General features: G+C 37.3%; 1 protein-coding gene across 2 annotated transcripts in view; it reads left to right on the top strand.

Annotated features, from left to right (window-relative positions):
- The window catches only part of LOC126458450 (CBY1-interacting BAR domain-containing protein 1), a 211,698-nt gene that overhangs the window by 35,585 nt on the left and 164,082 nt on the right, over positions 1–12,031 (top strand). The window lies entirely within an intron of this gene.

Below are 12,031 nucleotides of genomic sequence, written 5' to 3'. Positions count from 1 at the left end.
AGTTATCAGAAAGTGGTCTGTAATCACATTTTTAATCTTCGTAGGAGGTATATTACACGAGAGAGTTTCTTGCATACATGTACAGTGTGTCCATTAATGAGAGTTTGTGGTCTATGGTGAAGCCTAACAGTTTCACAGATTCTATATGGTCAGAGTACGTGTTTTTTCCAAGGCTGCATACCATACGCTGGGTTTTTTCTTCGTTTACTTTGATCTTGTTGGCGATGAACCATTTTTTAGCGTTCTCGAACTGTACATCAGACTTCATGAGTGCTTGGGCAGAACACTTTCCCCTTTGGCAATAAGAGTGGTGTCGGCCGCAAATTGTAGTGTCTCACCAACTTCACTTAGATCATTTACAAAAATGAAGAAGAGGAGTGGGTTCTATGACCATACCTTGTGGCATGCCGTGTTCTAACTTCTGTTCCTGGGGTAAACGCCTAACTAAACAATCTTAGGAAAGTGAATCCTCTAAAAGCAAAGATACTCCTATCATTATACGAGGTGGGGCAAATAATAGTGGCCCAGAGGAGTCGATGCGATTGGAAGTGAATGTATGCATGTATGCTCACCATATGATCCACACTGGTTCAGAGCGTAGGGTCTGTTCACACTGTCCATCATGGCACCCTCATGTCATGACACCGTCACGTCAAGATATATTCATAGCTTCATACTGTCTGTCACATCACAGCACTTCAAGTCAAGTCAGGTCACGTGATCTCAGCTGGAATGGCTGTCCTCAACTGTTTTTTTTCGCGGGAATTGCGGTAGTCTCAAGATGATTTTCAACTGTTCTTTCATGTGAAATGCGCATACACAGCATGGTAGCTTATTATTTGAGTCCACATTTGCACTAAAATTATATATTTATTGAACTCAAATGATTTGCAGCTTGCAGGGTAGCTTGTATATTAGAGAAGGCAGACAGAAGAAACAACACAAAAAAGAGTGTGTCCAAAAATATTGTGGGGTGCAGAAAGGGTATTTCGCACATTATACAAGGAGCTCAAGAAAGATGAATCTTCATTTTATATTTTAGAAAGTTCAAGCATCAGTTTTTTTATTTATTATCTCAAATTGCAATCAGAATTGCTAAAAGAAACGCAGTGTCATGAGCTGCCATCACATCCCATCAAAACTTGGTTTGTTTAAGGTTAAGTTGCGTTATTGGTCAGTGCCAATTTTTGTGCAATAGTCAGATCACACTCAATACCTTTCCCCTCGAGATTTATAGGTTTTCTTATGTCTTGTATTTGGATTTTAATAGTTCAATTGCCTTACTCATACTGGGGCTAGCTAGTAAAAATTACATAAATAGTCACCATTGTGGTGTGCAAAACTATTTCACACACAATCCAGAGAGCTACTTAACAATAAATAAGCCAGCCACAAACACATGTTTAAACAAACAACTTGCAGTGTCCGCAGGTTTCAGGACTCCTCTTCACAAAACACTACAAACGCTTGACGATATACAAGTAAATTCCTCATACTAATCAATGTGATTCTATCCCCAGTACTTTTCTCACTTCAATTTGCAGCCATATTCCATGTATTTAATTGTAAAATATTAAATATCGTACCAGTATGTACAGAAATCCACTTCATAAATCTAATAGAGGTCTAGTAATTTAGCATGCTCATGTTATACGATTCAGACTGCTGCCTCACTGCTTCAATTAATCTTTCGTCATTTACTATAAATTTCAACAAAGGAAATAAGAAAGCGTCACAGTTTTATAGTGAATAATGAACAAAAAACAACTGATGTTAACCACTAAAACCACAACAAACGATATAGGGATATCTGTTCATGGCTATACATCGGGGCTTTTGAATTGAATTGAATTTTATTTGATCCTGTAAGATTACATTATGTGCAGTAAATGTACGTGTAATATAAGACATGTCATTCATTATCACTTATTTTTCTACACCTTTAGCTTACATTTTTACATCACTGATATCACCAAAACTGGTCTGTAGTTGTTGGGATCATCCTTATACCCTTTCTTGTACACAGGCAGTACCTTCATTATCTTCAGTTTTTCTGGAAAAATTGCATCTCTGAAAGAACAGTTTGCTATGTTCAGCAGTGGTGTTATTATCTCCTCACATACCAGCTTTATTACATGATTTGATATTTCATCATCACCAGCTGATTTCTTGGACTTCAGTTTCTGTATAGTTTTCCGCAATTCATCTTCTGTGACTGGTCTTAAGAACATAGTACTGCATGATCTTTTTGGTACCTTAATACCCTTCTCTTTTTTACTATTTATTTCCAATTTTAAGTTTTCTACTACACTGATATAGTTATTATTCAGTATGTTTGCTATTTCCATACCATCTGTGACTGCTGTGTTGTCTATTTTAATTGACCTAATACCTTCTTCTTTGTTTGACCCATCCTTTTCCTTTCTTTCAGCATTGATTGCATTCCAAGCTGCCTTTGCCTTGTTTTTTTTTTATTTCGCTATGGTGGTGTTAATTGCTCTTGCTTTGGCTTCTCTTATTGTCTTTCTATACTTCTTTTTTAACATTTTATAGTTTTCAGCTTCGCCCATCCGTCTCACATCCTGAAGCTTCCTTCACTGTTCTAGTATTTCACTCGTAATCCACTGTGTTTTATCCTGCTGCCTTTCTTGTCTCTTTACTTTGAGACATGCTACATTAAAATGGTACTTAATTGTTGAAATAAATGCATCATATTTTTCATTTACACTCTGGGCCTGTAGAGTTTCGTTCCAGGTTTCCTTACCTAACATTGTTCTAAAGATGTTGATATTTTGTTCACCGATGATCCCAATTTCTTTGGTTGTTCGTTTTGGTTCTGATACTGTGTCATTACTTCTGCAAAAGCTGATTAGTTGTCCATGATGATCAGATATTTCTGTATGAACTATGTGACTCATAGTTACACATATTAGTAATTATGTTGTCAATAACTGTCTCACTTTGTGAAGTCACTCTTGTTGGTGCAGTTATTGTTACTTTCATGTTATGCTGTATTAACAATTCTTCAAAATCCTGTCTTATTTTTGTGTCTTTTCCCATGTCAATGTTGAAGTCTCCACATATAATAAGATTTCTCTTCATATTCATTCTCAATAAGGTAGCAATTTTTTTCAGAAAGATGCTAATATTGCCACATGGTGACCTGTACACACAAAACACTCTAAAATCCTCTGCCACTATAACAGTAACTTCAAAGTCTTTTTCTCTGGCTATGGGCAATGTAGCAGCTTCACTGTTTACATTCTTTGATAGAGTACCTATTTTAATATATATACAAACGCCACCACCCTTATATTTAGATCTGCAGAAGTAACTAGCTAGTTTGTAGTCCTTTATTGCAACATTATGTATTTTACTTTCAGTTAGTCCATGTTCACTTATGCATAATACGTCTGGTCTTACTTCACTCAGGAATACTTCTGCTTCTAATTTTTTGTTACCAAAGTATTGAATATTTTGATGAAGTACTTTTATGTAATTTTGCTTTTGTTGGTTTACATTTTGTGAACTGTATTCTGGGGCAAATTCTTTAGTATCGCCTTTTTTTGTATGGTGCTTATATTTTTCTTTTCCAGCTAGAGTGCATGATTTTTCACCCCCTTCCCTTGCTTCTAATGATTTTGCAGACATCTGCAAACATTCTGCTGAACGTTACAGACCCCAGTCTATTTAAATGCAAGCCATCCTTCGCTAGTGAGTTTTCACATAGGAATTTGTTTGGGTCTATAAAAATTGCCCCAAGGCGATCACATTGTTCTTTAAGAGCACAGGTTATTTTGGCGATATATTTTTCACTCACCGACCTTCTGTTTATGATTCGGCTAAGTATCAGCCGAGATCCTGCATACATATTTCTTGCAGAACGAATCATGTTTCACGTTTCGTTTGCCATTTCTTCCTCACTGCTGCTCCTTAACGAATTCGTTCCAACATGTATAAACACCCCTTTATAGTTATGTCTGGTTTCAGAATCTGGTTCTGTAGTATCTTGTCTTGCATTTACCATATTTTTAAAATGTTTACCGAGCTGATGCGTTCTAATTCCAGGTCGTACGTCGATCTTGCAATTGGGGACAGCGATTTTCTTCAGCAGCAAACCGCCAATTATTAAAAAGTCATTTTCCTTTTGTTGCGTATCTGTCGCCTTGTTTTTCCTTTTGCTGTATGTCACCACCTTCCATGTATATTTATCTTCTGGTTTTTGGCTTACTGAGTTTACCGAGACATCAACGGGAACACTTGAAATGTTGTTGTTTTTAAAGTCCGATCGGTCACTCGTATTTTCGCGATCTTCTTGCTTTTCCGTTTGATGGCTTTTACACACACAGGACTTCTTTCTTGTATTAATGTATCGTTTTCTTTCTTGATGATCGAAAGTTCGGTTTTTAATGCCTCAATGTCACTTTGTAGTAACTTTATAATTTCGTTTTTTGTATCAACTGCACTTTGCAAGATCGACCGTTTCGTCACGTAAACAACCGTGACATGTCCACGGAAAAGCATCGCTGACGAACTTTAGATTTACTTTCGCAAACTTTTCGTGTAACCAGAATTTGCATTTGATACACAGAATACCCTTCATCACACTCTTTTCACATTCTCTACACGAAGAACTGTTCATTTTTTTGCCTTTTTAGCGAGAGAGAAGCGTCACTACACTTGCATATCGGCGCCATCTTTAACTTGGGTGTCCCGTGATCAATAACGGACGGATGACGTCAGCCGTCAAAACTTTGTTGCTGAGAAAACTTGACAGTGCAGTGACGTGACGTTATGGGACGGGACATTCAGTACGCATGCCGCCACTTGAAATGCATTGCAGAATGTTTTGATGGGACAGGACTTTATGTGACACGATGGCCAGTGTGAAGTAGTCTTCAGTGTGCGTGGAACAGTGAAAAGGGGATGACAGTACTCACAGTGGAGCAGCAGGTATTCAGGGGTGGTTCTAGAAGTCGGTCTAGGGGGGGGGGGCTAATTGGGGGAGGGGGGGGGGGGGAAGGGTTGGCGGAGTGGAATATCGCTTAACAAAAGGAGAGTTTTATAAAGAAACTTCTAATAAAATTTAACATTGTTGTGTTTAGGATTAGTTAAATTTCAGAGGACAAGATGCGGCATTTTCACAGTTGTCTTAACATTGTCACATTGTAAACTGTGTACAAGCATGTACATCTGTGAAAAGTTTGCAACATTAAGCAAATGTCATTACAGCATACACAGTTGTGTCCTCATTCATAGAATAAGCAACCACCATCTCACATCTTACAAATTTTGTCGATATTATTAATATCAAAAATACATATGGCCAGCTTTAGTAAAAAAAAATACAACAATAAAGCGAAACTTCCTGGCAGATTAAAACTGAGTGTCGTACCGAGACTCGAACTCGGGACCCGAGTTTGAGTCTCGGTCCAGCACGCAGTTTTAATCTGCCAGCAAGTTTCATATCAGCGCACACTCCGCTGCAGAGTGAAATTCTCATTCTGGAAACAACAATAAAGTGTTATTTTTCAGTAAAAATTAATTAAATAATGCTGATTTGTGCAGAAAATATTTTACCACCTTATAGGCGAATGGTACATTTAAAAATTGACCTCACTTTTTATGTTTCAACCAGCTGTATTCTTACCATTAGTTATCGATTAAACCTAATAGCACTACTCTTATTTAATTAAACTAATAACTACTAGTAAAAAATCTCAGTAACATGAAGGAAGGGTTATTTAAAATTGTGTTGTCGAAATTGTAGACTCTAGATGCACAAGCCTGTGACGCTTCCAATTCTGTAGCTGACATTCTCCAAATTCATGTCGGAGTTTAAGATAATATTCGAAGAAGCCTTCCCCAAAGCACTAAGTTCTACTGGAACATCCACCAAAAATAAGTGGATTACCACAGGAATTAGAAAATCTGCCCAAACTTTTAAATACCTAAACTCTATAAAAAACAACAACAGTGATCCAGATTTTCTTCATTACTACAGAAACTACAAAAAAATCTATAGGAAGGTGCTCAATGTTGCAAAAAAAAAAGGCCAATGATAGACTAATAAATCTAGCTAAAAGTAAAAGTAAAGCTACATGGACTATAGTGAAACAAGAGACAGGAACAGCAACACAAAGGCAAATAAACACCCAAATTAGGAACAAAGAAAACCTAACAAGTACCCCAAAAGAACTAGCAAACTTTGTTAATTCTTACTTTAGTAGTATAGCTACAAAGTTACAGGAAAATTTTTCAAAATCTCATAATCCACGAACACGGGAATATACATCAAATTCAATGGTATTGCTACCCACTACTGAGGAAGAAGTATGTAATGTGGTAAGGAAATTAAAGAGCAAAAATTCAGCAGGTTTAGATGAAATTCCAATGTCTGTGCTGAAAAAATGCATAAATAGTATCAAAGCCCCCCTAACCAATATCATAAATGAATCTTTCAAAGCCGGTTGTTTCCCTGATTATCTGAAACATGCAAAAATTTTACCTCTACACAAAAAAGATGATGTAGAAAACATTGAGAACTACAGGCCAATTGCCCTACTGTCATCATTTTCCAAAATAATAGAGTCCATAATGAAGAACAGACTTATGAGCTATCTAAACAAATACAACCTTCTTTCAAATGACCAATTTGGTTTCAGACCAGGCAGAGATACAGAAATGGCAATAGCACATTTCACTAAAGTGGTTCTAGAAGCACTGGATGAAGGCAACTATGTATCTGGCATATTCCTTGACCTGTCAAAGGCCTTTGATACAGTTGACCACCAGAATCTATTACTTAAGTTAGAAGCACTAGGAGTGAGAGGGGTAATCAACAAATGGTTCCATTCATACCTTAAAAATAGAGTACAGTGGGTAGAGATCTCGCATGTCTCCAGTAGATCAAAGTTCATAGAAAAACACCTGTCAGATCCACAGCATATTAATATTGGGGTCCCTCAGGGAAGTGTGCTGGGTCCGGTGTTGTTCTTGATTTATATAAATGACTTTCCACAATATATCCGACATGGAGAGAAGATATTGTTTGCCGATGACAGCAATATTATAATCACCAGTGAGACATCAGCACAAATGTTGGAAAATTGTAATGAATCACTGAAAGATGTCTACAAATGGTCTACAGAGAATAAAGTGACCTTAAATATTAAGAAAACAAATAGCATACGCTTTAGAATAAACAGAAAAAACAGTCCCCTAAAGTTAAAGCTACATAACACCTCTGTAGACGAAGTGCCCACCACAAAATTCCTAGGGTTGCATATTGACAGCCAGCTTAGGTGGAGTGAACATGTTAAAAAACTCACAAAAAAGATATCTACAACGTGTTACGCACTTAGAGTTCTCTCCTCAGTATGCAGCGATGAATGTCTAAGAACTGTATATTTTAGCTATGTACATTCAGTCATAAGCTATGGGATAATTTTCTGGGGAAATAATGTACTCAACTTACAAACAGTTTTTAAAGTGCAGAAGAGAGCAGTGAGAATTATAACTAAAAGCAGTAAGTGGGCTCACTGCAGAGAACTATTCAAAATACTTGGTATTCTAACTGTTCCCTGTTTATTTATGTTCCACACTATAGTATATATAAAGAAAAATATAGTGAATTATAGTACAAACAGCATTTTACACAGCTATAGCACAAGAACAAGCCACTGCCTTCATCTAGATAGGAGAAACAAGCATAAGACCCAAAAAAGTTTCTTGTATCAGGGTGTAAAATTGTATAACAAGCTGCCACAGGAAATCAAAGAAATTAACAGCATGCACTGTTTCAGAAAAACTCTTAAACTGTATTTTCAGGAACACTGTTTTTACACAGTAAGTGAATATTTAAATGTTTGAATGTAATTTAAGTGACATAATGACATTGTATTGTATATTCTGTAAATGTATAACAAGCTGCACAGGACATCAAAGAAATTAACAACATGTACTGTTACAGAAAACCCTTAAACTATATTTTCAGGAACACTGTTTCTAAACAATAAGTGAATATTTAATTGTTTGAATGTAATTTAAGTGATAAATGTCATTGTATTTGTATACTCTGTAAATGCACATAAAAGTGTCAATGTATCTGCAAAAATCACTGTATCCAAACTGACAACATCCATACATTGCAAAATGTCTACGGATGGCTAATCAAATAAATAAATAAATAAATAACAGATGGAAGAGTTGGAAGGACAACCGACTGTTTTTAACAATCGATTGGTCAGTCGATTGTTTTTTCGTCCAGTCGGTTTCTTCACTCGGTTGCAGCCGTTAAATGAATTTTACACTCGGTTTCGGGGTTTGAGTTATTTTATTTACATTCTCTGTCGGACTTTTCGGTTATCATATCAATTTTTGGTTGGTTTTTAAAATTTAATATCAGATGCTGCCCCTCAAATTTATGCATATATAAATGAACCATCACCTTTTAACACTTTTCTGAAATTTGTAAAGATCCTTTTGGAACACCCTGTGTTTTCCTTACTTCTTTATTGAGATAATGAGAAGCCGCTACCAATCGGCGATCGTATACACCGCGACGTCGCCCCGCTCGACAGACAACTGAATAATTTAAATATCATTTGCCTTCTATTCATTGAGCTGTATTAAAACGGACTTACTTTACATTCATATTCCTTACTACAAACGCGTACTACGTTTAAACATGAACGTCACTATAACGCGCTTTCACAAATTCCTGTAATTCTCGTCGGTAGGTGACGCGCGCCCGCTGGCGTTGCCAGCACTGCAACGCGTCTACAGATTGTATGTGCCCGGGAACATAATACGATTTGACCCATATGTCGGGCGATTTCTAAGTTTTTGTCTGGGGTTAGCAATTTAAGTGTTGGTAGGCATACCTGGCATATTTAGCGTTCTTGATTATTGCAAGTGGTACATTAATACACAACCAGTGTATATTAATAAATAATAAGACGCCCATTTTAAGTTAAATGATATTTATTGGTTTAGATAGTAAGCTGTTTGCCGCTCTTATTCTTTGTTAAAATGTGTTTGAAATACAGTGCAACCCATATTGCTACATAATTATAAAAAAAATGATTGAATCTGTTGAAGTAATATAATCGCTGATTTCTGAAGTCATTTTATCCAGTATAAAATGGTATTCCATTAAGGGTGGGGGGGGGGGGGCTATAGCCCCCATAGCCCCCCCACCCCCCTTTACACTGCCCCTGCAGGTATTCATTATAAAAAGTTACTGAGACCAAGAACAAGGATTGGGATTAATTTAGTGAAGATATGTGAAAGGGTGGCCAAACTTGATAGTCATTTGTCATTCCCAAACAAATAGTTTTATTTAATAACAATGCAATCACGAGACACCTGACAGTCACCAAGATTCTTACGAAATACATAGAAATGTTTAAGATTTTTAAATGAAATTAATAATGTATAAGGACAATTGCATCATACATAAAATTAGAAATAGTGCTCAAAAATGTCAACTGTGCAACACAGTGAAGGCCCGACTACAAACAGTTAAGTATTGAAATAAACTTGCGGTGGCACCCTGTTCCCGTAACTGGATCACAACTGTGGGCTAACCCACAACAGGATTTATATATAAGGTCAACAAGCATTAAATAAAAAACGTGAAAATGCATACATCTCCACTGGTTATTCTGCTCTGATACAGACAAGATACAGCCAAGCTGCCCAAAGGCTACCCACAACTAAAAAAAAAGCAACAGTAGTACTTCACTGATTGACACCAATTGTGTTCCACATAAACCACGTTAAGTACTTAATTAAATTGCCAGGCTCCTAAAACGCAATTAAAATAATAATGACAATTAAACCCTTAATTTTTTAAGAAATCAAGAAACTCATTGTTCAGTTTGCCCAGAGACTTTCATTACATGCCCACAAGGGCCTTCCAATAACAAGAGTTACTGAGTCAGTTACTTCCTAATCCATTGGCACCCCCACTGTGGCACGATACAAAAAGAATAACAACAAACTACTCAACTTGAGGCTGGGACAGGAGATTTGCAGAATCACGTGTGACCTGCCAACACTTAGGCCTCGTGCAATGACAGGAAAGCTGGCAAAGCAGAAGGAAAACACGTCCCTGCCCCTCACCAGCAGAACAGTAAATGTATCAACTGCTGCAGATACAAGGCTGTCAACATACCAACATCAAACAGCAAAACAAGTTTGATAAAAATTAACATACACAATAATACTTACACAGGCTGTTGAAAATATAACTATCAAAAGTTCAGCATCAGAACTGCCCACTCATAACCACTGCAAGTAAATCTCCCCAGCAATAACAAGAAGCAATGTACAAGGCCATTTAAAAGAATAATTAGATAATAATTTAAATAAGATTTTAAAAAAATCAAGGTATATCTTTACTAGGGCCTCTTAGGGGCTAATAGACTCTGTAATTGGGATACACATCAAATGGCAGATGGCTGGTTAAACTGTACCTATAACCTGAAGGGCTGCTGAACACATAGTAAGAGAGTGCACAAATACAAGTATGCACACACACGCGACCCAAACATGCATACCTTTAGGCTGCGCACATACAATTTCAGTTACAGGCCAAATCCAATTCGCCCCAGGACTTCTAATAACAAAGATTTTTGTGAGGTAATTGATTCACGAAAGGTATAGGTTATTGTTAGTCAGGGCCATTCTTTTGTAGGGGTTTTTGAAAGTCAGATTGCGTTGTGCTAAAAATATTGTTTGTCAGTTTAGTGTTGATCAGAATAAGTCAAGAGAGAAATGTCTGAGAACATTCAGTTTTGCTCAGCTGTTTGAAAATCAAATAATGTAAGAGGTTTATCAGCACAGTAATTCATTAATTTTTCTAAGGGGACGTTACAAACACAAATACAAATTACATCATTAGTTTCAAATAGTCAATATTAACATTGCAAAATACTAGTCTGGCGCAGACAGAAACCTCCAAATTGAGACACATAGCATTAATTAGGTCACCAATAGGCATAAAGAAACTGGATTTCTGGTTAACTCGCATTGGGCAGAATTAACAGTCTTTCAATGCAGTACTTACTAAATAGTCTTCATAGATAATTTCAAACAAATGCCAAGGAGACCAATATCTTCAGGACTCCAGGTAGGCACTGGATAATACTGCACTGCTGCTCGTGGTTGACAAGTTATTCAATACATCTTGGCATATTTAGCACACTACAACTCACTGTCACATATAGGGACCAGGTTACATGCGATGAGAGTTCCCCTTTACCCACTAAACTCACTCCTAGCAAGGGTCAACACTACAGGAAAACTTGAGCCCCCATAGCCCAATGGTCAAGCGTTAACTCGCTAAAATTGCTAGGATGCCAAATATTCAGGCACACCTGTCCAGATCCATGTCAGACACACCACTCACCACCATACAGTCCCACAGGGAACATATAACCCATCAAAGATGATACGTTGAGGGCCAGAGTTGATGGAACAAATGCACAAGTGGTGCTGGTAGGATCACGCGTGTGCCCTCTTGGAAGCTGCCATAACTCAGTTACGTGCCAACAAAGTTGTGGAAACCGTTTGGTCAGTTGTTTGCTAAGAAGTTTAATGGTGTTAAAGTGCCAGCAAAGAGTGTCATGCAACACTTAGTCTGAAAATGGTGTCAGACAGGATCTGTTTGGAATAAGTCAAAAAACAGTCCGAAACCTCCTCACACATCATAAAACGGGGCTGCAGTTCACCAGAAGATGATTCAGAGTCCTACAAAATCAATCCAATGACTGTCATAGGAGGCCAGCATATAACATCGATCATGCAGATGAATGCTCCACCTGGACATGTGCAAGCATCCATACTGAATGTCTGTTGTTCACGCATTAAAACCAGTAGATGCTCCTCAGTGCCTCCGGTTTTGTGAGTGGCTGTTCACTGAGATAACAATGAATAGCTTGGCCATTGTTCTGGTCTTTATGTCTGATGAAACCTGGTTTCACGTAAGTGGTTATGTCAGTTCACAGAATCATAGGTTCTGGGC

The sequence above is a fragment of the Schistocerca serialis genome, chromosome 2, assembly GCF_023864345.2.
Source record: "Schistocerca serialis cubense isolate TAMUIC-IGC-003099 chromosome 2, iqSchSeri2.2, whole genome shotgun sequence".
NCBI lineage: Eukaryota > Metazoa > Arthropoda > Insecta > Orthoptera > Acrididae > Schistocerca > Schistocerca serialis.
Note: the sequence above shows the minus strand (reverse complement) of the source record. Positions and strands in the feature narration are given on the sequence as shown.